The sequence below is a fragment of the Sebastes umbrosus genome, chromosome 3, assembly GCF_015220745.1.
Source record: "Sebastes umbrosus isolate fSebUmb1 chromosome 3, fSebUmb1.pri, whole genome shotgun sequence".
Taxonomy (NCBI): domain Eukaryota; kingdom Metazoa; phylum Chordata; class Actinopteri; order Perciformes; family Sebastidae; genus Sebastes; species Sebastes umbrosus.
This window is the reverse complement of record NC_051271.1, coordinates 4,360,459-4,387,802: the sequence shown is the minus strand read 5'-3', so window position 1 is coordinate 4,387,802 and position 27,344 is coordinate 4,360,459. Positions and strand designations below refer to the sequence as shown.

Here is a 27,344-nt window from a genome sequence, read left to right as displayed (position 1 = left end):
TTGAGGAACACCATAGAAAAAACCATGCTGTGATTTGGGATCAAAAACTTTTGACATTTGGAGATTTCTGCAAGAATTGCATTTTTCGGCGATTAGATGGCGAGCACTTCTGTTCTGGAAACTGCCTAGAAACCTCCTTATTGTCAGTCTAGCTAGGAAAGCCATCCATCCTTTGTGCTCATTGGATCCACAAGAGTTTCAGCTTTACAGTGATATCCAATTAATGTAATTCAAGACTGTTTAGGGACCCCAGCATGCAGAAATATTCAAATACACCATTTTAGAATAGGCGAAAAAAACACATTTATATATCAAAAAACTGCATGTGATTATCATAAAGTGGGCATGTCTGTAAAGGGGAGACTCGTGGGTACTCATAGAACCCATTTTTATTCACATATCTTGAGGTCAGAGGTCAAGGGACCACTTTGAAAATGGCCATGACAGTTTGTCTTCGCCAAAATTTAGTCAAACTTTGTAGCGTTATTTAGCCTCATTTCCGACAAGCTAGCGTGACCATTGGATTCCTTCGGTTTTCTAGTTTCATATGATATCTGCACCTTCAATCTAGCTCTAAAACTGAACCTACAGTATCTGAAATACGCTAAAGTCTGTCAAGATCGTGGGTTTCAGGGGGTTTAATGTTAAATTAAAACATAATCATCTTTACATCATGCACAGAATGCTTTTGTATGAGTTCCCCAAAATGTGTCTGAGGAACTCACCAAGTGAATGTAACTATCAAGTGTCAGACACTTTATTTTCTCTGCCAACGCTACTCCAGGACAAGCCACAGGCTGTTTTTGACTGCCAGAGCTCCCAACATTGTGTTCAAAGGCCTTTTTGCCACAGAACCCACTCCTATAAAGCAGCAACGCGTGCCGAGAACAGAAAGCCAGTTCAAAGAACTTGAAGGGAATTTGCTGTGAGTGTCAGTGAGTTTTCAGCCTCTTGGCGCTGCTGGCCGAACCATTTCTGATGATATAGTCTAGACAGTGTCACACACCCTCTCAATGGCTCTCTGTGCTTCGTTCTAACCATCCAGTGTATTCTGGTCAACAAGGATTATCGGTGTTGTGTGTTTGGAGACTGTTTACAGCCGACCAGACTGTGAAATGCGCAGGCTAAGTGCACCGTTCTGATGTATTTGTTCTCCGTTTCCTGTCTGGTTCTGGGAATGTCACAAGCTTTTACTTTTCCTTTTTTATGTCTTTTCCTTTCATGAGAAAGAACCCTAAATGGCAAAGTATAATAGGTTTACAGAGACGTGCCTCAGCAACATTTGTGCAGAGCCTTACTGACATCTTGTTGTGTCACAACCCGGTCTCACAGGAAGCCGTATAAATACCACGATATTACACACACATTCATGAGTACGCCTTTTACTGTTTTCACGTGTCATTTGTACGCCACGCAAACGTCTGCAGCAAGAAAACCACTTAGATAAGATGAGGGAAAATGTCACGGGTGGCTTAAAATAAGTCAGTAAACTAGTAAAATATACAAAAACAACCACAGAAAAACACGTCACTGACGTCACTAATGTAACTTGCAAAACAAGTAACAACGGTCTCGAACACGAGTCTCCTGGTTAAAAGTCTGTTGTTTGTTGAAGTGGTCTCTTTCTCTTTTATATTACATCACTAACTCTTATCGTAGCATTTATACGTAGATGCGTTTACGTTGCAGTCAGTACAGGATACATGGTGTACAAATGACATGCGGAAATCAAGAAGGTGTACTTGTTGCATGCTAAACGCCTTGCGCATTATCGTGGCATTCATATGCCTTTTCAAGTGAACGGGCTGATTTTCTCTAACCGCATCTCATGGGAAGGCGTATAAATAGGTATGATATTACAAGAACATTCAAGCGTGTCACGAGGACACATTTTAGCAATTTCAAGTCATTTGTACGCCACGCAAACGTCCGCAGTTAGGTTAAGGCAAGAAAACCACTTAGTTAGGTTAAGGGAAAACATCATGGTTGGGCTTAAAATAAGTAAGTAAACTAAGTAAAACACAAACGGAAACAACGTAACAACCATGATACATGGCGTACAAATGACACGCGGAAATCAAGAAAGGCGTACTTAATGCACGCTAAAACGCCTCGCGCATTATCGTGGCATTTACACGCCCTTTCGTGCAATCAGGCTGAGTATCATATTACATGCTGATATTATTTTGCCCCACAAGACAAAACGGAAAGTGAAGAAACATGAGATTTTATGTAAACAGGTTCTTGGTCTCTACAGTAACGGCAGAAAGCTTGATGACTGGGTTTTATCAGTTAGTTTGTTCAGGTGTACGTGTGTCTGCTTTATAATTGAGTCCGTGCACTATAGTACACTCCGGCACTGTCCAACATCAACTCACCATCCTCTGGCTTCTCTACTTTCCTCATTCTGTCAATATTCCAGTACAAACACAGACCCAGATGCTCATATATCCCCCGATATATCAACTGGAAGACTCTGGACAATGAGAGGAAATGTTTGAAATATTTTCAACAAGCGTGTTACAGAAGCTTCCCTTTTTATATAGGGACGCCTTTTTGTTGTTATTGTTTTGTTTGTCAATTAAGTCAAAAGTTTTTTTGTGTTCTCCTGAAAAGCGATGCTGAGAAAAAGAACAGTATTAAAAAGATTTAATGTTAAATCTGCCTGTGAGTTTGTGCCACTAACGTACATGTTTTCTCCTCCTTGTGGATTTGAGGAATTCGAGGCTGCAAGTCAGTTCTGTTAAAGTTAAAGACAAAAAACATTTGTTTAGAGGATTTCAAGTAACAACAAAAGCAGCCTGTATCTCTCAGTACCTCATTACACACATTCCCACTACCTCAACCACAACATCATTACTTTGTGACGTCGTCTTGGTTTGAGGATGAAGGTCGTTTTGCTGAATTTTCCGCTAATAGCCAACAACAGATGCCAGTGGAAAATATTACAAAATAACACTCAGTTTCCAAATAACAGACGTTACTTAACTCTGCTGCTTTTATAGCTACGGGCTGTTTTTCTGGTTGACTCAGCATGTTGACATCTTAGCAAAGAAAAAAAATAGAAACAGGATAAAAGTCCACCCTCACAGTGAGGAATACAACATGCATGTACTTTTAAGGGTAGAAAACTATCTTCTGAACATTTGGTAAATATGGGGCGACATGAATATTTGGATTATTAATTCAGCTATAAACAAAAGGGCTGTTCTGGTTCAGTTTCCATGGAAAACAATAGAAACAATAGTGACTTCACTGTTCAGATATGTCTGCTCTGACGTAAAATAACGGCGCTGCAGACCACACTGGAGCTGAAGGTTAAAAGAGACAGACTTGGACGGATCACTTTTTTAATGGGCCTTTTATTTGCTTACAGGAAAAGCACGTAATTACTTTAATAGCTACACGAACGGCATGCAGCCATTATGTTATTAATTACACCTGTTGTACAGTCCTTTCTTACTTAGTATACATGAATCCGGGAAGTACCTGAAGTAAACAAGTCGGCATTACTGCGGTGGCGTCTCCCTACAGGACAACGCCCGTTGAATGCAAGCTGTTCTAAGAAGTGTACTAGTTTCTATTTTTACATTTACTTTCTATTAGGGCTGTCAATCGATTTGAATATTTAATTGCATCTATAGTTAATCGCAAATTAATCACACATTCTTCATCTGTTCAAAATGTACCTTAAAGGGAGATTTGTCAAGTATTTAATATTCCCGTCAACATGACTCCCATGTTTGTTAATGTAAATTTGTTTAACGTCACTAATTTCTTTAATGCATTAACACAACTTCCTATTTTAAGGTTGTAGCGGACTCAGTTTTAAAGCTAGAGTGAAGAAAACCTAAAGAATCCATCGGTACCACCATGTCATACTAGCTTGTCGTGAAGGAGGTTAAATAACGCTCCAAACTTACTATACATTTTGGTGAGGAAAAACTATCATGGCCATTTTCAAAGGGGTCCCTTGACCTCTGACCTCAAGATATGTGAATGAAAATGGGTTCCATGGGTACCCACGAGTCTCCCCTTTACAGACATGCCCACTTTATGATAATCACATGCAGTTTGGGGGCAAGTCATAGTCAAGTCAGCACACTGACAGCTGTTGTTTGCCTGTTAGGCTGCAGTTTGCCATGTTATGATTTGAGCATATTGTTTTATACTAAATGCAGTACCTGTGAGGGTTTCTGGACAGTATCTGTCATTGTTTTGTGTTGTTAATTGATTAACAATAATAAATATATACACACATTTGCATAAAGCAGCATATTTTCCCACTCCCATCTTGATAAGAGTATTAAATACTTGACAAATCTCCCTTTAAGGTACATTTTGAACAGATAAAAAATGTGAGATTAATTGCAATTAATCATGGACAATCATGCAAATATTCGCGATTAATTATTTAATCTTTTGACATTATTTTGTGAAATAAACAGTTTAAAAAAAAAATATATATATATATATATATACTGTATATTTCACTGATATTATGTATTAAAATCAAAATCAGTCCTAGCTCTTAAGTTAAATTAATTATTTTCGTGGACTTAAAATCATTGTTTTATTTGATGGCATTTGGCTTTTGTGCCCTCAAAAAATTGACAACACCAAAGGCCAAATGGCCTGAACCCTAAAATGATGAAATACCGGGCCTGCTGTCAACACTAGTATAGTATTTGTAGGCTATCTGGACCCAGTTAAAAGGATTAGAGCTTTCTCTATGAAGCCCTCTCAGTCAGATAGACGCAGAATAAATAAAACACAACTCTATATACGGAGCTCTGAATCCGTCACAGTTTGCCAGAAAACCAGTAGAAATTCATTACAGCAACACAAATACCTAATTATATATTTACTGAACAGATTATACCCTTTAGCTTCTAATGAAAAGGAGATTAACATTTAGGGGATTCTTCTAAAGAGCTGCAGGATTGACAGCAGCCACTGTGGCTCAGAGGGCGGCGTTTTTAGATTATCCTCGTGAATTCCACAGAAAATTACTGGGAGCTAAACATTTCTGTTTGGTTGTTTTGAGCGTTTTCTAAAACAAGAACCACTTTTGAAGGGTGTGACCTCGGATGGCAGACTATAACCGTGGCAGTAAGGAAAGAAACAGGTTTTTTAGGTGTTTGTAGTGTACACAGAAGTCAAATTAAAGCTAATAAAAGGTCATAATAGTGCAGATTGATAGAAAAGGGAACTGAAATTGAGCCACTTGAAGAATGTTTGTTTCCTTGGATGAAAGAAATGAGTGAGAATCTAGTTCCCACGGCTCATTCTTTACTGTCAAATAAACCTCGAGCACAACACTGAATCCCCGCAGGGTTGATCATACCCTGTCTCCTACAAAATTACATACAACTATACAACTAAAGTGCATTCTCAATTACGTTTTCTCCTGGATTACGGTTGCAGTTTTAAACACGTGGTTTCCTGTCCATGACAGAGTTAGCGTGCAGCTTTGGCCGTGATGTCTAGCTCTGCTTTTCCTGCAATGTTGTGAAACCCAAAGTGTTTCCATACTTTACTGGATGTTTAGTGTTTACCACTTTGGATTTAACATGTGAGGGTGCAGGTCGTATCCACGCGGACCCTCCAGCGTTTTCTGCTTTCCTTGATTCGGCTTGCTGCGGTTTGTTTTGCAACTGCTCTGAAGCAGAGTACAACAGAGACTCCGGTCCTGGAGACCAAAGCTACGGTCTCCCCCGCGTCCTCCGACCGCGGCCAACACTGTTTAACAGACGGGCTTCACTAGATATAACTTTGCGGTTTTGGTGCTTCCATGTAGTTTGTGTTGGAGACTGAGTCTGAACAGCGTAGCCACACGCGAGCGCGCATGGGACACCGACCCGCAATGATTTATACGTGTAAGAAGTTACAAACAGTCCCTTTAAGTTCTTAAAGTTGTAAAACACACTAATAGCTAAAAGTTATTTCCCTTCCTCCGTTCATGTGAATGAGACCCAGACCGAGGCTGGAGCGCAAGCCGTGACAGCGTGACGTTGGGACCTCGTGACCGAGTCGTGTGACCGAGCGGACGCTACTACAATCATCTCAGACGCTACTCCACCAAGATCCGGGTACTTTTCCAGACGGAAGTCGAGCCATTTAGGCTTCAGGTGCCAATGAGCAACTCTCATAGGAATGACCGGGGCCCCGCCTCCAACGCTGTATCCAGTTCTTTTAATACATCCATGCCCGTACAGACCTCTGCTAGCAAACTAACTTTACCTGCCTCGGAGCTTTTCAAACTAACCTTATTGACAACTGTCAACAGCCAGAACGGCCTGCAGAGCCGACCGGCCGTGTTTTTTTCTATTTCACACGTACAGTGTGAGCAATCAGGTCGTGGCTGATGATCGGGACCGTAACAGTGTGAGCACATAAAATCGGGAGCTTTGGCTTTACAACACAAACGATCTACTCGTACAGTAGGAGTAGGAAGTACACAACTATATCTCTAAAATCGTACAGTGTATGCCCAGCTTTAGCGGGATCCCGTTTGTTAGGGTTAGTTAAGCCAGATAACGAGAAGGATACCCTGGGTATGTTGACCTCGCCTTCGTAGTACAGGCCTCAGGTCATATAGACAGTCATTACATACACAACATACACTGGAGGAGCAGCAAAGAGTCACGAAATTAAACAAATCCCAACTTCACAGCCCATCACCCTCATTAGCCCTGAAATGTGCTTCTCGTTTAGAGACCTGCTGCAGGGTGCTGAGAGAAAAGAAAGAGACAGAGAGGAAAAGAAAGCAGGGGAGTTGGTTGGCGGCGGTCGGGGGGGGGTGATTTATTTGAACAATCTGGTTGTAATGAAAGCAGTCAAGGGCTTGCTGGTGGGGGTGGATGGATTGTGCAGAAGAAAGAGTGAATGGGGTGAAATCCAACTGCAGACAGATTGTTGGACTTGATAATGGTTTAAACGGACCCTCCAACTCCCCCGGTTCAGTGTGTGTGTGCATACATACACTGTACCTAACCTACCATATTACAGCCATGAATTCCATGTGCGACCCGTTTGTGCAGCAGTATATCTTGCTATCAGTGCTGACATACCTGTGTAACGTAGAAAGGCCAGTGAGAGAGAGATAAGAGGTACTACAGCTGTTAGCACACTGAAAGCCGCTTCGTGTCTTTTGGCCATTTGAAGATCAAATTCTGGCACAAAGAGTTTGGACGTCCTCGGTTAAAAGGGAACCGCATACTTCACAGTGTTTAAAATCATTTACGAATGCACTAAACCTTTTGGCACTAATTCACAACACAGATCTACGGTCCATTTCCTGGAATGCATTTCTAATCTTTAAAGGGGATCCTGAACTGACGTTTTATATCCTGGTGATTCATCTTGATCCTGTGAATCCTCCAACAAGTCCTCCAAAATCAAACAACTGTCAGTACCTTCTAGAGCGACTCATAGAAGCGTTTTCTGATCTGACGCCTCTATCAGCAAAAAAACATTTTTCTGGGCTTCCAAAACCATTTATTTAAGATATTTTTGGGCAAGTCTGCTTTACTAGACAATAGGCTTGCCGCGGTAGTCGGTGTTACACGGTGGTTGGGCATACACCGATTACGTACCCACCGTCATTTTGCTTTTTTACAGAAATAAAACCCATTCAGCTAATTTACCGCGTATCAGCGCCGTGTTAGCAACACATAATCGGATGACTGACGCTACAAACTGAAAGTGAAAGCCTCTGCTTTGTAAGGAGTCTCAGCTCAGGACCAGCAGGAGTCAGATTTCACACACGGGACAAGAGAGAGTTGACAGACAAGACGATGGCGGAGGATTTGGTGTCGAAGCGAAAAACAGAAGTGCCTATTTGGCAATATTTCCAATTTAAAACCAATGCTAAGCGCAGTTAAGCACATCAATAGTGCATTTTGCAATAAAAGCAACAAATTTGACACAGATGTAGGTTATATGTTATAAAAATAAATATAGATATCGGGGCACCACAAATTTGGCCCCTAAGGGCCGTGGCAGGCATTTTTTTTTGCCGGTTGTCATTCTATCATGAAGGTAAGGAGGTGAAGTTTGACCTGAAGTGACCACTCTCCTTTTATTTGGTTTTCAAATTACATCATGGTTTTGGGTTACAATGAGGGCTTTGTTAAGGTTAGGGGACGGCGATGGTCATGGTTAAAACAACAACATTCAATGCTGGTTGGACACAGAAAATGACAACACAGTCTCACAGCAGTTGGTGAAATAGTCATGACATTGAATCCATTTGATTTGTGGACAGAAATTTCCCTTTTTTTGTGACGTCTTTTTTCGTGCTTTTACCTACAAATGTCCAACAACACGTGACACACGTATCAATTTCTGCTCCAGGCTTTTCAAAATAAAACTATTTAGTTAGGTTTAGGAAAAGATTTCCTACAAAAGTCCAGCACCATACAATGTCAATGCTCGTTGCATGCATACAGCCTTTTCAAAATAAACTTCCATTTTCAAAGGAAACACCTTCCTTAGGCTTAGGCAACAAACTACTTAGTCAGGTTTAAGAAAAGATCGCTGTTTGAGTTGAAATAACACCGGAAGTTATGTGACAAATGAATCAATTTGACTTCTGGTCTCCTGAGCGAAAGTCTGTGTTTTATGCGATAATAACGTATTAACGCAAATTCGTTTTTACACCAAGGATTTCTTTAACACATTTATGATTGTAGTGGCTCAGGAATCCATTGGTACCAACCATGTCATACTAGCTTGTCAGGAAGGAGGCTAAATAATGCTCCAAACTTGCAAATTTGCATCATTGCTGGTATAAATAGTCACATTTGCATGTCTTGTATTTGTCATGCTCCTGGTGTGTAAAGGCCTGTATTCTTTAAGTTTAATCTGGTAAATTCTTGAAACTATAACAAATGAAGACAGGCTTTACATAGCCACGCAGCTTGCACATTTAAGCATTACGTCTATGAACATTTAATGGTTAACATTCAGATCTGTGAGACTTGCATCTTGACTTGTTCTGACAGATGTTAACTGATTTGTTCTGGTCTTGAATGATCTCAAACATCTTCAGGTTCAGATTGAATTAAAAAAGAGAATTGAATTTCAAAATAGCTCTAAATGCCCAGTTTAGTGGAACTCACCTTTGAGACTGATAGAAGTGTTTACATCACTGCTTTTAGACTAAATGAACTGAATCAAGACGCAGTGCAGACTCACTTTGTAGTTCTCTCCAAAATGGCTTCCCACACTGTGTGGGTTGGGAGCTCATGTTCCTTATTCTCATGAGAAAAGCACAGTGGATAAAGCTGTGGATGGCTCTCTTCCTCTCTGAAATGCAATACAATGTTTAATTGAATTAGCTTTAATTGCCATTCATTTGCCTGTGGACCAAAGGTCTCCTCTTACCCAGGGCCCGTAATCACTTCCATGTTCTCTGGGGCGGAATTTAACTAAAATGAAAAAGTCTTTAACACAGCCGCGACACAGGACCACCGAGCTCCCGCAGATTGTTGAAACTGTTTAAAACATTTTTTAAAGTATGTGAAGTGGAGTTCTTGTGATATACTAATGAAAGAATGTGATGATGAAGAGGCAGAAATGGGAACGTTTCAATGGTTAAATAATCATCTTTTGTCAAATGATTTTTACAATGAAGAAATTTTCTAAATTTTGCAGAAGAAGAAGCAGCAAAGTCTTTAAAATTCCACTAGAGTTTACAGGTTTCCAGGTTGATCTGAATAAAAGGAGGTGCAGTCAGCAGAGGTAACATGCAGGTAGGTGATGTAGCAGTTAGGGGACGCACCGATACCGATACCAGATCAGATATTGGGCCGATATTGACTCAAATAGCTGGATTCGGGTATTGGTGACAATGGAGCCGATCTCATCTCATCTCATTTCATCTTCAACCGCTTATCCGGGGTCGGGTCGCGGGGGCAACAGCTCCAGCAGGGGACCCCAAACTTCCCTTTCCCGGGCCACATTAACCAGCTCTGACTGGGGATCCCGAGGCGTTCCCAGGCCAGTGTGGAGATATAATCTCTCCACCTAGTCCTGGGTCTTCCCGTGGCCTCCTCCCAGCTGGTCGTGCCTGGAACACCTCCGTAGGGAGGCGCCCAGGGGGCATCTTTACCAGATGCCCGAACCACCTCAGCTGGCTCCTTTCAACTCAAAGGAGCAGCGGCTCTACTCCGAGTCCCTCAAGGATGACTGAGCTTCTCACCTTATCTCTAAGGGAGACGCCAGCCACCCTCCTGAGAAAACCCATTTCGCCCGCCTGTACCTGCGATTCTCGTTCTTTCGGTCATGACCCAGCTCTCATGACCATAGGTGAGAGTAGGAACGAAGATTGACAGGTAGATCGAGAGCTTTGCCTTCCCGGCTCAGCTCTCTTTCACAATGCAATACCGCCCCCCGCTGTGCTGATTCTCCGGCCAATCTCACGTTCCATAGTCCCCTCATTCGCGAGACAACACCCGGTTTCCCAGGCAATCCACCGATTTCCCGCTGAGAACCATGGCCTTTGATTTAGAAGGTACTGATCCTCATTCCACCGCTTCACACTCGGCTGCGAACCGATGCAGTGAGTACTGGAGGTCACAGATCGATGATGCCAACAGGACCACATCATCTGCAAAAGGAGCGATGAGATCTTCAGCACACCGAACTGCAAACCCTCCTCCCCCCGACTACGCCTCAATATCCTGTCTTTTAATATCCACGAACAGGATTGGTGACTTACTGCCGAGAACCAGATCTGTTCAATTCAATTCTATGTTTATATACTATATACATTATATACTGGAATTTTAATTCCTGTTTAAGTTTTGGCCAATTTGTTGCTGCATTAAAAAGGTTTACATTTCAATTGTAATTCTTGTTCGTTTGAAGATTATTACCAAGTTACTGGTGTACGATTTATTATTTAATAATAAATAACAATTCTGTAAATGTATATCTATGTATTTATTTGTTAGGAAAGTAATGTTTAAGTCACGTTCTGATATAGCCTTACACATAAAAGAATGATCCCAGTCACTTCCAAACAGTGAGGCATACAGCTTATTAATAATTAAGACACTGGTATCGGATGCGGTGCCCAAAGCCCAGGGTCGCTATCGGGACTGAAAGAGTTGGATCGGTGCATCTCTAGTTTGCAGTGATCTAGGGGTCTTGGAGCAGCAGCTGAGGGTTTATTGGGCTCCAGTATTTTTGCGGGACAACAATAGGCCTTCAGGGCCAGGCAGGGTCATGTTGTGATAGGAGATGACTGCACAGAGCAGGGATTAGCAGCGACTTGCACCTTTTTCAGGCCTTCACTGCAAAGCACAACAGACGAGACTAACACTACACCACGGCGTGCCTTCAAACCATCTGCTGCAAACATGCACACAATGTGCAAGAGGCATAAATCATGCATGAGCATGGGAAGGAGCATTCATGCGTGCAGACTGAAACACAGAGAGTGCAGAGGAGCAGTTGCAGCGCTGATGATGCTTGTACACAGTAAGTTAAATCTATCATTTCATCTCCATGGCAACGTGTCCTCTGACAACAGTTGTATGACACCTTGTGAAAAGTTATTCCTAATTTTTCATGCATTTTCCAAGAAATGCGCCAATTTACGCTCCGGTTCTTTTTAAAATAAAACTTCCTTCTTCACAGGAAACAACTTCATTAGGGTTAGGCAAGAAAACACTAATTAGGTTTAGGAAAGATCGTAGTTAAGTTACGCGACACTGGTAGTGGCGTAACTTAAGCTTTGGACAAGAGCTTTCAATTGATTAAAATATTTAATCTTGATTAACTGCAAATTAATTGCAATTGCCATTTTTTATCTGCTCAAAATGTACCTTAAAGGGAGATTTGTCAAGTATTTAATATTATTTTCAACATGGGAGTGGGCAAATATGCTGCTTATGCAAATGTATGTATATATTTATTATTGGAAATCAATTAACAGACACAAAACAATGACAAATATTGTCCAGAAACCCTCACAAGTACTGCAATTTAGCATAAAAAAATATGCTCAACTCATAACATGGCAAACTGCAGCCCAACAGCAACAACAGCTGTCAGTGTGTCAGAGTGCATGACTTGACTAGACTTGCCCAAACTGCATGTGATGATCATAAAGTGGGCATGTCTGTAAAGGGGGAGACTCGTGGGTACCATAGAACCCATTTTCATTCACATATCTGGAGGGTAGAGGTCAATGGACCCCTTTGAAAATGGCCATGATAGTTTTCCTCGCCAATAATTTAGCGCACGTTTGGAGCGTTTATTTTAGCCTCCTTCGCTATAAGCTAGTATGACATGGTTGGTACCAATGGATTCCTTAGGTTTCTAGTTTCATATGATACCAGCATCTTCACAACTGAGCCTGCTACAAGAGAAAAAGATCAAAAGTTGTGTTAAAAGCGTTACAGAAATTAGTGCCGTTTAAAATGAATTGCTTTAAAGTGTTATCATCACATTATTTTGACAGCCCTACTTTGGACGTAAATCGGCAGGTATAGGATCGTCTCATATGAACGCTGCCTCGTTGCTCCGATGTAGCATATTTAGCGATTTATTAGCGAAGCAGCGATGGTTTGGAATGGACTGAACAACAGCAGAGAAATTGATTTTGATGCAGGAATGGTTTGAGAATTTGATATGGCAAGTTTACGTATTTATTTTTTACATTAAAATCCATTGCATTCCCCCGAGCTACAAGCATCACGGAGCTACCTCTCAACCCTGCAGGCTTTGACTATTTGATACTCAATCGACAAATTTCTTTGATTTCGTTATTGTTTATGACTCAAAACGTCTCCTGATGTTCTTGGAGTCCTTTCCATCTTTATCTTGCAAAGCTCCTCTCCAAACACTTCACTGCTGTGGGGCTTGTTCCCCTTGACCTCCACCTCTCAACAGGCGACCTTTTGACCTCTGGCAGGAATAGGCCACGGCCAGCCTCTTCATGCCCACTTATAGCAGCAAGAAGGAGGTGTTTGGAGTGTAACTCATCCCATCCTCTTGTCAGCTTTAACTACTTGCTTTCTATCCTGTCTCCCGCTCTGCTGCTTTTAATTAGCGTCACTCCACTCAGCATGTTCTCCCTTCATTTTATGAGACATTCTTTAAATCTTGCTCATTCCCGGGCGGAGTAACACAAGTTACACAAATATTTTAACATTTTTACCTTCCAGTTTCATTCCTACCTATAGTGGCTCTCCCTCCCTCTCTCCCTCCTTCTGTTTCTTCCTCCCTCAGGAAGTGTCTGGTAAGCCTTTGGGCCTTTCCCCTCCCCTCATCTAAGTGATACCAATTAAGTTATTGAATAACAAAGGGCCTGTTTTACTGCTGTTTGTCAGGCCAGATGTGGAGCAGGTTTTGACATGACCTGACAGGAAGAAGAGGAGAAGGGGAGAAACCGAGGAGAGGGAGGAGGACAACATCAGACATGTTGATTTTCTGTTTGTTGTGTGTGTGTGCTTCACTAATTGTTTATTGTAGCTATGGCAACCAGCTGGTCTAATGAGCTTAAATGATTCCAGATTGGTATACATCAGACCGAGTAGGCTCTCATGACCATACTGATATGAGGCAATACAACTACAACTTCTTTAGGTTTAGGCAACAAAACTACAACTTCTTTAGGTTTAGGAAATAAAACTACATCGGTGATCTATCATGTGAATAAATGATAAAACATACTAGTGCGTGTAGTAGTCCCCTATTGACCCACATCTATGGGGCTTAAAGCAACTGACAACGCCTATTTAACAACAGTCTAATCGGCTGGTTCAGCACACATCACAGCACCCGAAGTTGGGCTTTGCTTGATGCAGCAAAAATCCGCTGTGTTGCGGCGCAGGTTTCAGAGCGCAGAGGTGGCATTGTCGCGTTGTATTTGAAAGGACTTGGTGAAGCAAAAATGTTCCAGACCTGGGCCAGATGTGTCTAGAAACACTTGATCAACCGTCTACAAAATTAGTATTCAAGTTGTCAAAAAGAGTCCACACAGGATGCCCAATAACTCTCTGGAGAGGATCAAAGTCTGGTGCAAAAGCAGTTAATTGTGTTCTCCAAGACAGCAACACCAACAAACTTGAGCCTGTCCCGGGATCAGACTGACTAACACGTAAACGTAAACGTAAACGTAAACGTAAACGTAAATTCGTGAGCCTGGTCGACAGCTCAGGGCTTTTGCCCTTTTCTATCCATAGGCAATCATTTGAGGGAGGAGAGCAGAGATGGCTAACAAAATAAAATAAAATGAAATATGGATAAAACAAAATGAAGAAAAAGAAGAAAAAAAAACGGATAAAACAAATAAATAAATAAATAAATGAAAATTAAATAGATAGATAAAAAAAATAAAGAAATAAAGAAAACTAAAGAATACTTTAAAAAAACGTTTGCCCTTTTCTATCCATGGGCAATCATTTTAGGGAGGAGAGAGGAGACGGAGGAGGAGCCCAGTTGGTAGTGAGGCAGCATGGCCCATGCCCGGACAGTTGAGAAGTTGTTTTTTTTGTTATATATATACTTCAGAAGGCATTGCCTTCTTCAACATCAGTTTGAAGAGCATTTCACTGATGCCGTCGACGTTCCAAGCACTCCCTGTTTCATCGCTCCATTTGCGCTGGAAGTTGTGCAGGAATTTAGACGGACATTCTTCTTCTTTCAGCACTTCTCTTTCCAACCAAGACGGGTCCATCTTTTCAGGGTAGTATCGCCTCACTGGAGAGGCTCAAAGTCTGGTGCAAAAGCAGAGTTTATTGTGTTCTCCAAGACAGCAACACCAACAAACTCGAGCCTATCCCGGGATCAGACTGACTAACACTGCACAATGCACTTTTATACAATTCTGAGGGGCTATAGCTCCTCCTTTTCCTTTGGCCAAGCAATCCATCCTCAGTTCTAATAGTGTCTGTTATTTTGAGAGCGTTATAAATAGTCACGGTGATAATTCTTTGATCCTGTCTGCCTCTGGTATCTTTGGGACTTTCCACTGAGACATCTCACCCATAGAGTAGCAATCACTGACTGTCATGTCCCCTTCATGGGTTTGATGAGCAAAACAGGGGCGTAACAAGTTCCCCCGTTAAGAAGAGCGTTTTCTCGCGTGTTTTATTAATGTCATGTGATCAGCATAAATATGTTTATTATTTTTCATTGTGACTTTGTTGCAAATTAACTTGTTTTGTTTGAGGGGGGGGGGGATGTTTAGACGGAGGAGTCGAATTTATAGGTAAAATACGCCTCTAGGTTAAAGGGGCTATAAATGTCTTCTCTGCTGAAGAATGTTGTTAATTGTAATTTTCTATGTAAGTAATACGCCCAGGGGAGGGGCTGTTAGTTTAAAAGGGGGGTCATCTTGGCCTGGTGAAGTCAGTCAGATCTTGAAGTGGTTACAGAGAAGGTAACATTCAGTGCATTTACAGATTACATTTTGAACTGAACTGAACAAACTGAATTTCTATCTTTTGTTGCTTATTGCTAAATCTCTGAAAAGTGGTGTTATGTTTTTTTTTATCGAACTCCGAACTCTGTATATCCGCTGAATGTTATTGGGACTTGCATTTGATTATCTTACACTTAACACCCCAGATCCACTTTGTTTGAACAAATCCAACAGCATCCAATCAAGTTTCAGGAAAAAAACATGAAGAACTAACGTTACGTTACTGAGCACCAGTTGGATCCAGTTATTCCTCTTTTAAAACTACGTTACATTTGGTAAGGAGTGCATATGGCTTGTTTAGGACTCGAGATCTGAGTTGGGACTTGACTTGGGACTTGGGACGAGACTCAAGCAAGTTCATGACCTTCTGTCAGGTTGTTTTACACACTTTGGACTTGTCAGTGGCCTGTGAGACGGGCAGCCATCATAACCATTAATGTTTTGAACTCAGGGAGGAGCGTTATGTTTTTTCTCTGTGGTTTCTGCAACCAAATGTTGAGCCTGTCTTCTCCAGATTCACTGTTTCCTACTGGAGACGTTGGTGGTGGTTAGTGGAGCTGTGAGGAGGAAAACGAATGCAGTGGAATATAAGTTCAGTGTATGATTCATACTTTAAAAAGCCATCCGGTGTCCTTTAAAAGCAGGAAATGTAAGGTTTCATATTGGGTGGAGTGTGTCTCGTGTCTCCAATATTTCATAAAACCCATTTTGTTCCCCGCACTTTTATGAGCATACTGTGCTCTTTCACTCTTCCTCATTAAATTGAAAATAGTTTTTCATTTCTCTGCTGAGTACAAAGAGCTCTGTCCTGCATTAATCCTCCCATCCTATACTGTATGTTGAAGAGCAGCCAAGTTCAGGAAGTCTCAACTATCATGAGAACATTGAGATTTTTACATACTTTGCTTTTTTAGATTTTTCTATCAGGCTGCTCTGAGCTTGTTGACGGACAAACACCAGCTCATTTCCTGTCACATAGATAAATCCCCGAGAGCCTCTGAACAAATGAGTGACCTCCACTCTCAGTTATGAGTTTTTCCTCCTCAAACAAAAGACATTGTGTCCGTCTCTATTGAAACGGCCGAGTGTGATGAAATATTTCATCTGGTCAGACTCTGTGTGGTTAGCAGGTGCAGGCCGGCGGCGAACAATGACTTCACCTCGGAGACCAGACAGACGAGGTCAGCTATGTGAGAGCAACACACACACAACACACACTGAATACGCACATACATATTTATGTTCTCATAAACCATTTATAAGAGGAGGACGAGGAGGACGAGGATGAGTTTATTAACCCTGTCCCCTAAAAATTATGTTTATATTTTACTTTTACCAAATACATTTTGGAGAATACTTTAAAGCTGTATGGTGTCGTGTTTGGTTAAGTTTAGGGTACACTTCTATAGAGCTAGGCTTTTCAGTATTTAAAAGGAACTTTTTAGGAGGATCCATTGACAGAAATCGAATTTCACCACGGAATGTATATAAGAAGTGGACGTCGCAATCTTGGTTTTTTGGCCCTCGCCGTCTTGGTTTTTGGCCATGTTGGTTTTTGGTCGTCACCATCTTAGTTTTTGGCCATGTTGGTTTTTGGTCGTCACCATCTTGGTTTTTGGCCGTCGCCAATGATTTTTGGCTGTTGCTATCTTGGTTTTTGGTCATCACCATCTTAGTTTTTGGCCATCTTAGTTTTTGACCATTACCATCTTGGTTTTTGGCCATGTTGGTTTTGGTCGTCACCATCTTGGTTTTTGGCCATCTTGGTTTTTGGCCATCTTGGTTTTTGACCATTACCATCTTGGTTTTTGGTCGACACCATCTTAGTTTTTGGTCATGTTGGTTTTTGGTCGTCACCATCTTGGTTTTTGGCCGTCGCCCTCTTGGTTTTTGGCCATCGCGGTTTTTGGTCGTCACCATCTTGGTTTTTGGCCATTTTGGTTTTTGCTTGTTGCCATCTTGTTTTTTTGTCATCGCCATCTTGGTTTTTGGCCGTCACCATCTTGGTTTTTGGCCATCTTGGTTTTTGGCCATCTTGGTTTTTGGTCGTTGCCATCTTGTTTTTTTGCCATCGCCATTTTGGTTTTTGGCCATTGCCATCTTTGTTTTTGGTCGTCACCATCTTGGTTTTTGGCCATCTTGGTTTTTGGTCGTTGCCATCTTGGTTTTTGGCTGTCGCCATCTTCTTGCAACCAGAAGTGACATGAGTGGGTGGAGCTAAAAACAACCGAACACTGAATAAGACATTTTTAGGTGACCAAAAAGGTTACAATTAACTTTGATGAACTGAAAACACACCGTGAAAGGGTTAAAGTCGTAAGACGAAAACACGGACAACTACCAGACCGGACAACGCCGTGGTAGCGACCTGTCAATCACAAGGTAGCCCCGCCCTAAAGCATCCCCTGCTTTAAGGTCTATTTGACTCTAAATGGGATCATAATTTACTAAATGAACATCATGCTGTATTGAAGAAGATTTGAAACTAGAGATTGAGACCATAAACTCATGTTTACAATGTTTACTGAGGTAATAAATCAAGTGAGAAGTAGACTCATTTTCTCATAGACTTCTATACAATCAGACTTCTTTTTCCTTTTCTGTCAGTCTGAGATACAAACTCTGAACATCTTTGTGTCAGTCTAATCCCATTGCATCCCTCTCTCTCCTAACACACAGGGAGATTAGAGATCAGGGTTGTGTGGGATCAGCGGTGAGCTGTGTGAAAACTGAAGAGCTCACAGGTGGAGATTGAATATTAAACTCAGCAGCAGGCCATGTGCAGACCGCTGAGAGGAGATATGAGAGAGCGCCGTGCTGAAAAACAACCAGGCCTCATGATGTGTTGATGTGTGTGGTGATGGGATGTCTTGGAGAAATCAGCGGGGAAATGTTTGAACACAGACTAACAAAGAGGTGTGTGTTTGAGAGACGAGGAGTGTGTTTGGGGTGGATGTGTTCAAATATTCAAAACAATTAGGGGTAAGGGGGGGAAAAAATCGATTCACCTATGTATCGCGATTTTGAAACAGATTTTTTAATGCCAAAATCAATATATTTGCTTGATAGTGAACTGAACTTCATTTGTAAATTTGGTGGATTGAGGTGAAAATGTGATTTTCTAACAGCATGTCTTTTTAACTCAATCACACATTGACATCCTGCCAGTATTCTCCAGGGTTTCTTGGCCAGTAACCTGCTGGTTTCATCACAAAAAACAGGTCATGCAAGTTTTTATGTGACATTGATCTCATTGTTCTCAGCAGGCCGTGACCTCCTAATCATCTAGCATTGTAAAAGCTGTGTTATGTCACATTTTAATTAGGAATAGATGGATTAGACCAATAACTGAGGAACACGAGCCAGCGTTGCACAAAGGCCAGCTTATCAAAAACCACCGCTGAACAGCAACTCCAATGATGCAATCTCATAGGTGGCTATATATAATATATAGTATATATAAAACATAAAGCCGATCTGAATCGTCTTACTCACTGATAAACTACACTCTCTGTATATATGTGTGTTCCTGATGTGTTCTTTCAAAACAACCGACCACAGACAGGAGCTTTGGTGTGACGTTTTTCTGAAACGAGCTACCAGAAAAAACAGATGAAGAAATAAGTCGGTCCCTCCAGGAATTTGCGATCGCAACAATTCATGCAAATTCAACCAATCCCCATGAACTTTGCACACGTCACAAAACTCACTTCCTCCTTCTTTCTGGTTGCGAAGATCAGTCATAATCTGGGCTCACGTTCACTTCTCCCATTGGACTGAATAGACTCAGGACCTGCTGCTGGTCTCCTAAAGGTTGCAGGGCGGTGGCCAAACAAAATGTCAGTGTCGTATTTTCCAATTTGCTGCCAGTCACATTTACATACGTATGTTGCCGCCTCAGAATAGTTAACCGTCGGCACACAGCGGCACAGACAGTAATGTTCGAGCACACACAACAACATATCGTCGGTGTGGAAGTTCTTCAGCGTGAGTGAAGGAGACATAAAGCTGCAATAACTGCTTGGCGTCGGGCTGCTGCATCGCCCTTAAGGGGTTTATTTCACAACAATGACCTGCACGCTGTACATTATCACTTACATTTTATTTAGGTTTTGTAAAAGATCGACTTGGTTAGGGTTAATTAACAATTATGGGGATTAATTATATGAGTACAGTGCATTACTTTTGGTAGGTATAGCTACGAACATTGTATGAGCACAGCCTGTTCAGCTGGCTAACATGTGCTCTACGACAGCTTTTTGTTCTGAGGTGGATACACTGAGAAATGTTCCTGTTGTTCTTCTCTGGTTTTCTCATTCAGCCTCTCCGTCTCTTCTCCTCTGAGCTTCAGCAGCAGATCGAGCGCTGACTGACGGCCGGAATGGAGAACGTGCAAACGCTCTGGCAACGCTCCCCGCGGTACCTCATAACGTTTAATCAAAACCATGCCCGCCACTTGCCCCCGACTTTCCACCGCAGCTCCTCCGGTATTCTTAAGCACAAATTAAAGCAGTCCTTTTTTTTTTTCATACAGTGGAAAGTTTACACAAAGGCGAGCCTTATCCCTGGAGCCTGCCTCGCTCTCTCCGTTTCCAAATACCTGCAGGATGAAATCAAACTCCCTTTTGAAAATGACATTATAAGTCTCCCTCTCTTTCTCTCCCTTCCCTCTGAGCTCGTCAGATCAGCCCAGCTTTGCCTCTCTCCAGGAGAGGATCAGCCTTCACTCCGTGGGCGTCAAGACGTCGGTCCAGCTCTTAATTAATGCAAGGGGGTTTCAGGGGAGGAAGGCTAAAGAGTGGGAACTTTCTGCCAGAGAAAACACAGGAAGCTGGAACAGGTAAGATACTGTTTAGATGGATGGATGGTGAGTTCTTGGCTGATGACGCATGAAGCTCAACCAAACTCTCTGGCACCCTCCAAGTTATACGGTCAAAGATGGTGATAAGAGACCCAGAAAATACAGTGTACACAACACTGGATTAACTTCCAATGAAATTAAATACATGAAGAGTTCATTCATTATGTCCTTGAGCCATGTGTGTCTCCGTGTATTCTAAATTTCGGCTGATATACGAATCAGACAAACACAGACGAACAAGTTAAAACCTGAACTGAATGAAACTTGAGCTAAGAAAATGTGTGAACACAGGGTTCACTTTGAAGGTGCTAACGTCAAACAGAAATACTGGTTTTATGGAAAATATTGAGCTTCAAGGAGGGGAAACTTCAGAGGTCAAGGTCAGGATCAGCTGCAGAAATGAAACCGGAGGGGATTCAGACACTTAATCCGCCCACACATGATCAGAGGTAAAACTGCTCTGCGCTGGCTGTGCCATTGTTTTCCTACAGGGAGAACGGTGCCGCCCGACTAGGCTGAAGCTCTACCTCTTGGCGTGGAGCGCCGCTCGCAAAATGAAAAAATAAAAATGCTCATTTGCTTTCATTCTGAGACTCAGAGTAAAGACTGATCCCTCTCATGTCCTGTAAGTTAAAGGAAGAGTCTGACATTTTGGGGAATGTGCCTTTTCGCTTTTGTTTGGTGAGAGTGGATGAGATGATCGATACCACTCTCTGTCTGTCTGTCTGTCAGTCTTACACATCTACCGTACAGATGTGAGAGTAGTATCAATCTTCTCATCCAACTCTTAGGATGAAAACGAATAGGTGTAATATCCAAACTATTCTTTAAAACTCGGTATGGGTGTGACGATTCATCTACTAAGTCGATGTATCGACTTATATTCCTACGATCCAACTACATCGATAGGGTACTCGGCAAGTTGTCCTTCACGGAGAACGTATATCAATATAAAATCGATTTGCAATGTAAATAATCAATTGTATCGATACTAAGAATTTGCTACTACTACTACTCATTCAACCTGATGAGTAGTTAGTTGTACTTTTTTTGTTAAATAATAATATTTAACAAAAGTGTTTTTCAACATTTTCAATATTGCACTACCTTTTTATTGAAAATGAAAACAATAGCAGCGGCTTAAACCACTGTTCATCAACCTGAAGAAATGTTGGTTGCACTTTATTTCTTGTTTAATATTATTGTTCTACCTCTTATATTTAAAATGAGGACAGAAGCAGCAGGTTAAAACACTGTTCATTTAATTTGAATAGAATTTGGTTTATTATATTTTTTGTTTAAATATTGCACTGCCTTGTATCTTGAGAAGTGAAGCAACAGGTCCTGAAGTTGCACTTTTATTACTTTCAAATAAAAGGTTTATGTATTTGCCATTAATCATTGCGTTTACTTAATATTTTATAGTTAACTTAATAGTTTACAGTATATACATAATAAATTTATCCCTGAATACAAGAATAACTTTGAGGAATCCTGACCGGCACTGTCCCGTATCCAGCTAGTTATTTCACAGTCAGAAAAAAAGTTTCTTTATCGATTTCAAATCATTGAATTGTATCGTATCGTATCGTATCGTATCGTATCGTATCGTATCGTATCGTATCGTATCGTATCGCATCGCTCTAGATGAGCCAAATATTGTCGTTGAATTGTATCGGAACCATGTAAAGTGATATGCATCGTATCTGCTGCTGTTCCACGACAATCAGAGAAAATGGAAAACAGGAAAAACTAGACTACTGAGCCATCTGACAGAAAAGACCACAGATATGTGGACGGCGCTATCCAAAATCTGGTCTGGATATATCAGATGCTAAACAGAGAAAACAAGGACAACAAACAAATTGAATTTTACTCCAAAGATTTTCTTATGTAAACGCACGCCAAAACAACTGATGAGGTTGAATGTGGAACTTCCTGTGAGCCAGCGTTCCTACAGTAGTATTCAGTTATGGGTTTGTGGGACCGATGTGGGACGTTGAAACAGGCCTATCTAAAAAGGTGTAAATGTGTGTAAACTGGTTTAAAGTGAAGCTTACAGCAGAATCAGTTGAAACATACAGGAACCTTTGTTGGATTAATGAAATAAGAAGAGGGAGTTCACTGAATAAAGGAGGGTGTTCCTGCTGTAAATCTAAAAGGTGTAGCAGCTGATGGATTTACTGCAGCCCTGCCCAGTGATCCAAGGCTCTTGTCATAATTTGTTCTTCTGACTGAAGGTTTTATTCAGAGATGACGAAACAATTCCTGTTAAATTTATACCCCATAATCTAAAACTCATATTTCTGTTTCCTTCAAGTTCATATCCATAAGTTTTTTTATGGCTTCTTTGGGCTGGCCGTTTTCCCCTCCTAAACCTCATGGCAACCATTCAAGTTTGGAAGGCTTCCTGTAATTCATGTTATTCAAAAAGAGGCTTTAAGAAAGAGAGGAAGAAAAGAAGGACTGAATATGAGTCCATGTGTTTTACTGTTTTATACATAAACAGCTCCGTTCACCACAGTTAGAGCCTGAGGCTTTAAAACTCAGAGAGAGAGGGAAGTCACAAGAACACTAACGAGAAAAAGCGCACAGAAGACAGGAAAGACAAAAGAGAAGTCTGACAACAGATGTGTGGATCAATTCCAGTCTGAGAGACGGAGTCAAGTCCCAGCAATCGCCCTGTGAAGGCAAACAGCAAGGTCAACATGTCACATGACCCTGACTACCTGAATCAGACAGGCAGTGTGACAAACAGCCGCGCCTCACCCGGGCAAGCCTTTCCCAAAGGAACCAGTGTGTGTAGAGTATAACGTATGGGTTTATGTGTGCAGGCAGTAATGGGTTCTGTAAGTCTGTGCATGGAGTAAGAGGTTAGCTTAGCTTAGCATAAAGACTGGAAGCAGGGGGAAACGGCTAGCCTGCTGTCCAAAGTTAAAAAAATATGCTTAGAGAAAATCTGTTGCACTCTCCCGGGAACACAGAGTAAATATTACAAAATGTGGTGCCCCTTCATGACATTTTTTTGAGAAACCCACTACAGTAATCTATGAGTAGGCTTTTTCTTTTTATTATTATTATTATTTTTCTTTTATTATTTTTTTGTCTTATTTTGTATATATATTCATTTTTTATCTTTTCATTTTTTTTTTATTTATTTACCTATCCTATTTATTAATTTTCTATTTCCTTTATTTCTCGATTTACTTTTTCCTTTACTATTAAGGTATATTATAGATATTTTCTCTGTATTGTTGACTATAATTTTAACTTTATTTATCCATAATTTTATAGAGAGGAAATCCATACATTTTACAAAATGTGGCGCCCCTTCTTGACATATTTTGAGAAACCCAACTACAGTAATCTCTGAGTAGGTTTTTTTTCTTCTTTTTTTATTATTATTACTTTATTTATTTATTATTCATTTATTGTATTTTTTTAATTTTTTAATTTAAATTTTTATTTTCCTATCTTATTCGTTAATTTTCTATTTCCTTTATTTATCGACTTACTTTTTCTGTTACTATTAAGGTATATAATATATATTTTCTCTGTATTATCTCTGTTTATTTATCCATAATTTAGAGAGGGAGAGAGAAGATCTGTAAATTTTTATTGTTATTATTATTTTATTATTATTATCATTATTTTATTATTTGAATCTTTTTTTCCTTACCCTATTTATAATTTTTTTATTTCCTTTATTTATCATCTAACAAAGTGTTGACATTTTTGAGAAACCTACAGTAATCTCTGAGTAGCTTTTTCATTTATTATTATTATTTTATTTATTTATATTTATTTTTTTTATATCTTTTTTATCTTTTTCTTTTAATTATTCTTTTTTCTTCCCCAATTCTATTATTTTTTTTTTTATAGTTTTTATGATGTACAATCATGTATAGATTTCTATTTTTATCAATAGAAATTCTGCTTCTATTTAGTTGTTAACTGTGAGCATGAATGCAAATAAACTCATTCTATTTATTTTATTACTTGATATACTAGTACGGTATATTATCGATATTTTCTCCGTATTGTTGTCTATAATTTTAACTTTATTTATCCCTAATGTAGAATATATCTTCTGTGGTTGTCTGTGTGTTTGTTGTTTCTGTATGCAGATGGATGTTGTGACACAGGGAAAAACTAAAATCATTTCCCTGTACAGTTCCGGTTTTATTCATTATTGACAATCAATACAAAAAAAGATGCATCTCCAAAGTTCACAGATGGCATCATAGTAACATCTTTATTTGAACTAATGGACAAAAGTCATTGAGTGTAATACATATGAGTCTATATGTGAAGGTGTGAATGTCGAGCCTGCAGCAGTCGGACAGAGAAAAAATAAACTTGACATTTTATTGGTTGCTGTTAATGACGAAGCCTCCCACCGCTGTCGGTCCTGTCACGCCTCATCTGCAGCTCACATGTGACTTTACTTCAATTTGCTCCCCTTCCTACAAACAGCAGGTCACAAGGTCTCAACACCACCTCCATCACCACCTCCATCACCAGCCTCATCACTCTTGGTTTTCTTGCTCAGCTAATTACACTCACTATTCAAACATCAGCGTCCTGCCGACAGATCTGCTTTCATTGAGACAGAAAGAGTTGTTCTATAAAGACACAGAAACTGAAATCATAACAAGGTCAAGTGTTCACTCTGTAAACGGAGCTGTCGTACTGTATTGTGCACCACACACAACCGTGAACACATTTTAACAGCGAGCCCAGTCATTCACGAGCTGAACAACATTCCCTTTATTATAAATCTGGTTTCTTCTCATGTGAAGGGCGAGCGTACAGAGCGTGTTTTACAACACACAAATCAACGGGCTGCATGATTTCAGTTGGGTATTATATGAAGTAGATAAAGTGCGTGTTGTTTGTTTCAGCCTGAGGCCATTCTGCCAATAAACAATCCAGTAATTTCATTTTTTGGTAGATCTTTGGAGGAAATGCCAAGCTTGAAACGGCCTTTTCAAGGGTGTCACATGAACGTGTTAGTGAACACGTGTAGAATATGTTGCGTGAGTCTAAAGCTCATTTGTACTGTTTATACATGCCTCCTTCACACAATGTTTTTATGGTGTAAAACTCACTTTACATGCACATATAGTATCATCACAATGCTCATTTTAGCTTTACAGCAATTCTGATTCTACTGGTGTTAGTCTCTTATTGCCAGAACTACCTCCACACTCTAAGATGCAAAACAGATGGCAAAAGGTAGCGGTGGGAAAAAAACTGATTCACCTATGTATAGCGATTTTTTTTTTTTACCATTTTGAAATACATTTTTTAATGCCATAATCAATATATTTGCTTAATTTGAGTCTTTGTGGAGGAAGAAGGAAGTTATCGCTTTTGTTGTAATCTGAGTAACGTGACGTCATATCCGTTCCATATCCGTCAACCAAAACAAACCGCAGCGAGCCGAAACGACAAAGTAGAAAACAACGGAGGGTCAGCGTGGATACAACCTGCACCCTCACATTTTAAATCCAGCGTGGTAAACACTACACATCCAGTAAAGTATGGAAACACTTTGGGTTTCACATATTGCAGGAAAAGCAGAGCTAGACATCACGGCTAAAGCTGCATGCTAACTCTGTCATGGACAGGAAACGTTATCGTATTGCGGTAACGTGCGGTCAATATCGTCCCATGGAGCCTCTGGTGACTCCCACCCCTAATTCGTACGTCAGTATATTTTTTTTTCAAACTGTTGTTTTTGTCACGGATACAGAACGTGAATATTACGTGACGAATAAGCGACTTTTTTCCAGAACAAGGTTGATTTTCTGAGCTTTCGCACCGCGAATAAAGACATCAACCAATCACGTTGTGCTGAACGAGCATATTCAATACGTACACTATAGTGTCCACCAACACGGAGGCTCGACATAGGCAGCGCAGACCAGATCCACTCCTTCCCTTCTTACCTTTCACAATAAAAGCCCTAGTCGTGTTGTTTATTCGTCACGCCCTCAGTGTGTAAAGGAAGGAAAGTGAGGACATTTTAACATGTTGTTTAAGGGTTAAACTTAGATATAGGTTTTAGTTAAATTAGTGTTTGGTTTGGAGTTGCAGGCATGTATTTTATAATGTTTGAGGTTAGGGGTTCTCACAAGCTTCTCTTCTCCTTAAATTAAAGCCATAAAAAACCTACAAGTCAAAGAAATATGCTCAAAGAATGAAACCACTGTCATCACATGTGATGAATTACACAAAGTGGTTTTGAAGGGTTTTAGAGTCAGTTCAAGCAAAAAGAGAGAAAATGACCGATTTGCAAATATGTGAGTTTTCTGCTAAATCAGTTCAGTGTGGCGACTGTTTCCACCACAGCACATTTCCTCAAAGCTGTGTGACACAAACAACCATTTGTTTTTAGGTTCGACTCCACCAGAAAGAAAGAAAAAAAACACACTTGAACGTGTACTTAATCAAGGCTGCATGCTGACTTGGCCAGAAATAAGTGTGAAATGATTACCCTGCAAAGTTTTTATTGAGAGGGCCTCGTTTTAGTTTGAAGAATGAGGTATTGAAGTGAACGACTTGTGCAAGCTCGAAGCAGATTTGAAAAGAAACTATTTGTTTTTCCATTGCTGCACCACATAGTGTAGGAGGCTGCATCACTTAGTATTGATCTTGTTTTGGTTAAGATGAAGAGAAGGATGAAGAAGAGACGGAAAAGACAGATCCCAAAAGTCTGAAGATAATTAATTAGCTTTCATGGAACATATGACTCACACACATTTCCTGTCGACTGTGATTCTCCTGCAGTTTGTCTAAACACAATCAAACGTACCACACCAAACCTAAGTGAGAACATCTAAAGACCCGTCAGTGACAGCTGATGGACCGTGCGATTAATCGCTTGATGGTCCATAGTTAATCGTGATTAATCGCAAATCAATCACACATTTTTTATCTGTTCAAAATGTACCTTAAAGGGAGATTTGTCAAGTATTTAATACTCTTATCAACATGGGAGTGGGCAAATATGATGCTTTATGCAAATGTATGTAT

General features: G+C 40.5%; 1 long non-coding RNA gene across 16 annotated transcripts in view; it reads right to left on the bottom strand.

The window, feature by feature from the left end:
• The window catches only part of LOC119484709, a 132,791-nt gene that overhangs the window by 62,043 nt on the left and 43,404 nt on the right, over positions 1-27,344 (bottom strand). Inside the window, exons 6-7 of one of the 16 annotated variants that reach the window (XR_005206089.1) lie at positions 24,870-24,928; positions 23,967-24,769 (exon numbers count right to left, since the gene is read on the bottom strand). The exons of 11 other annotated variants lie outside the window; for them this stretch is intronic. This is a non-coding gene — a long non-coding RNA (uncharacterized LOC119484709). Of the gene's footprint in view, positions 1-8,771; positions 9,313-22,784; positions 22,986-23,966; positions 24,770-24,869; positions 24,929-27,344 lie in introns of those variants that run through there. 4 more of the 16 variants (XR_005206091.1, XR_005206090.1, XR_005206088.1 and 1 more) reach the window with 4 other exon arrangements.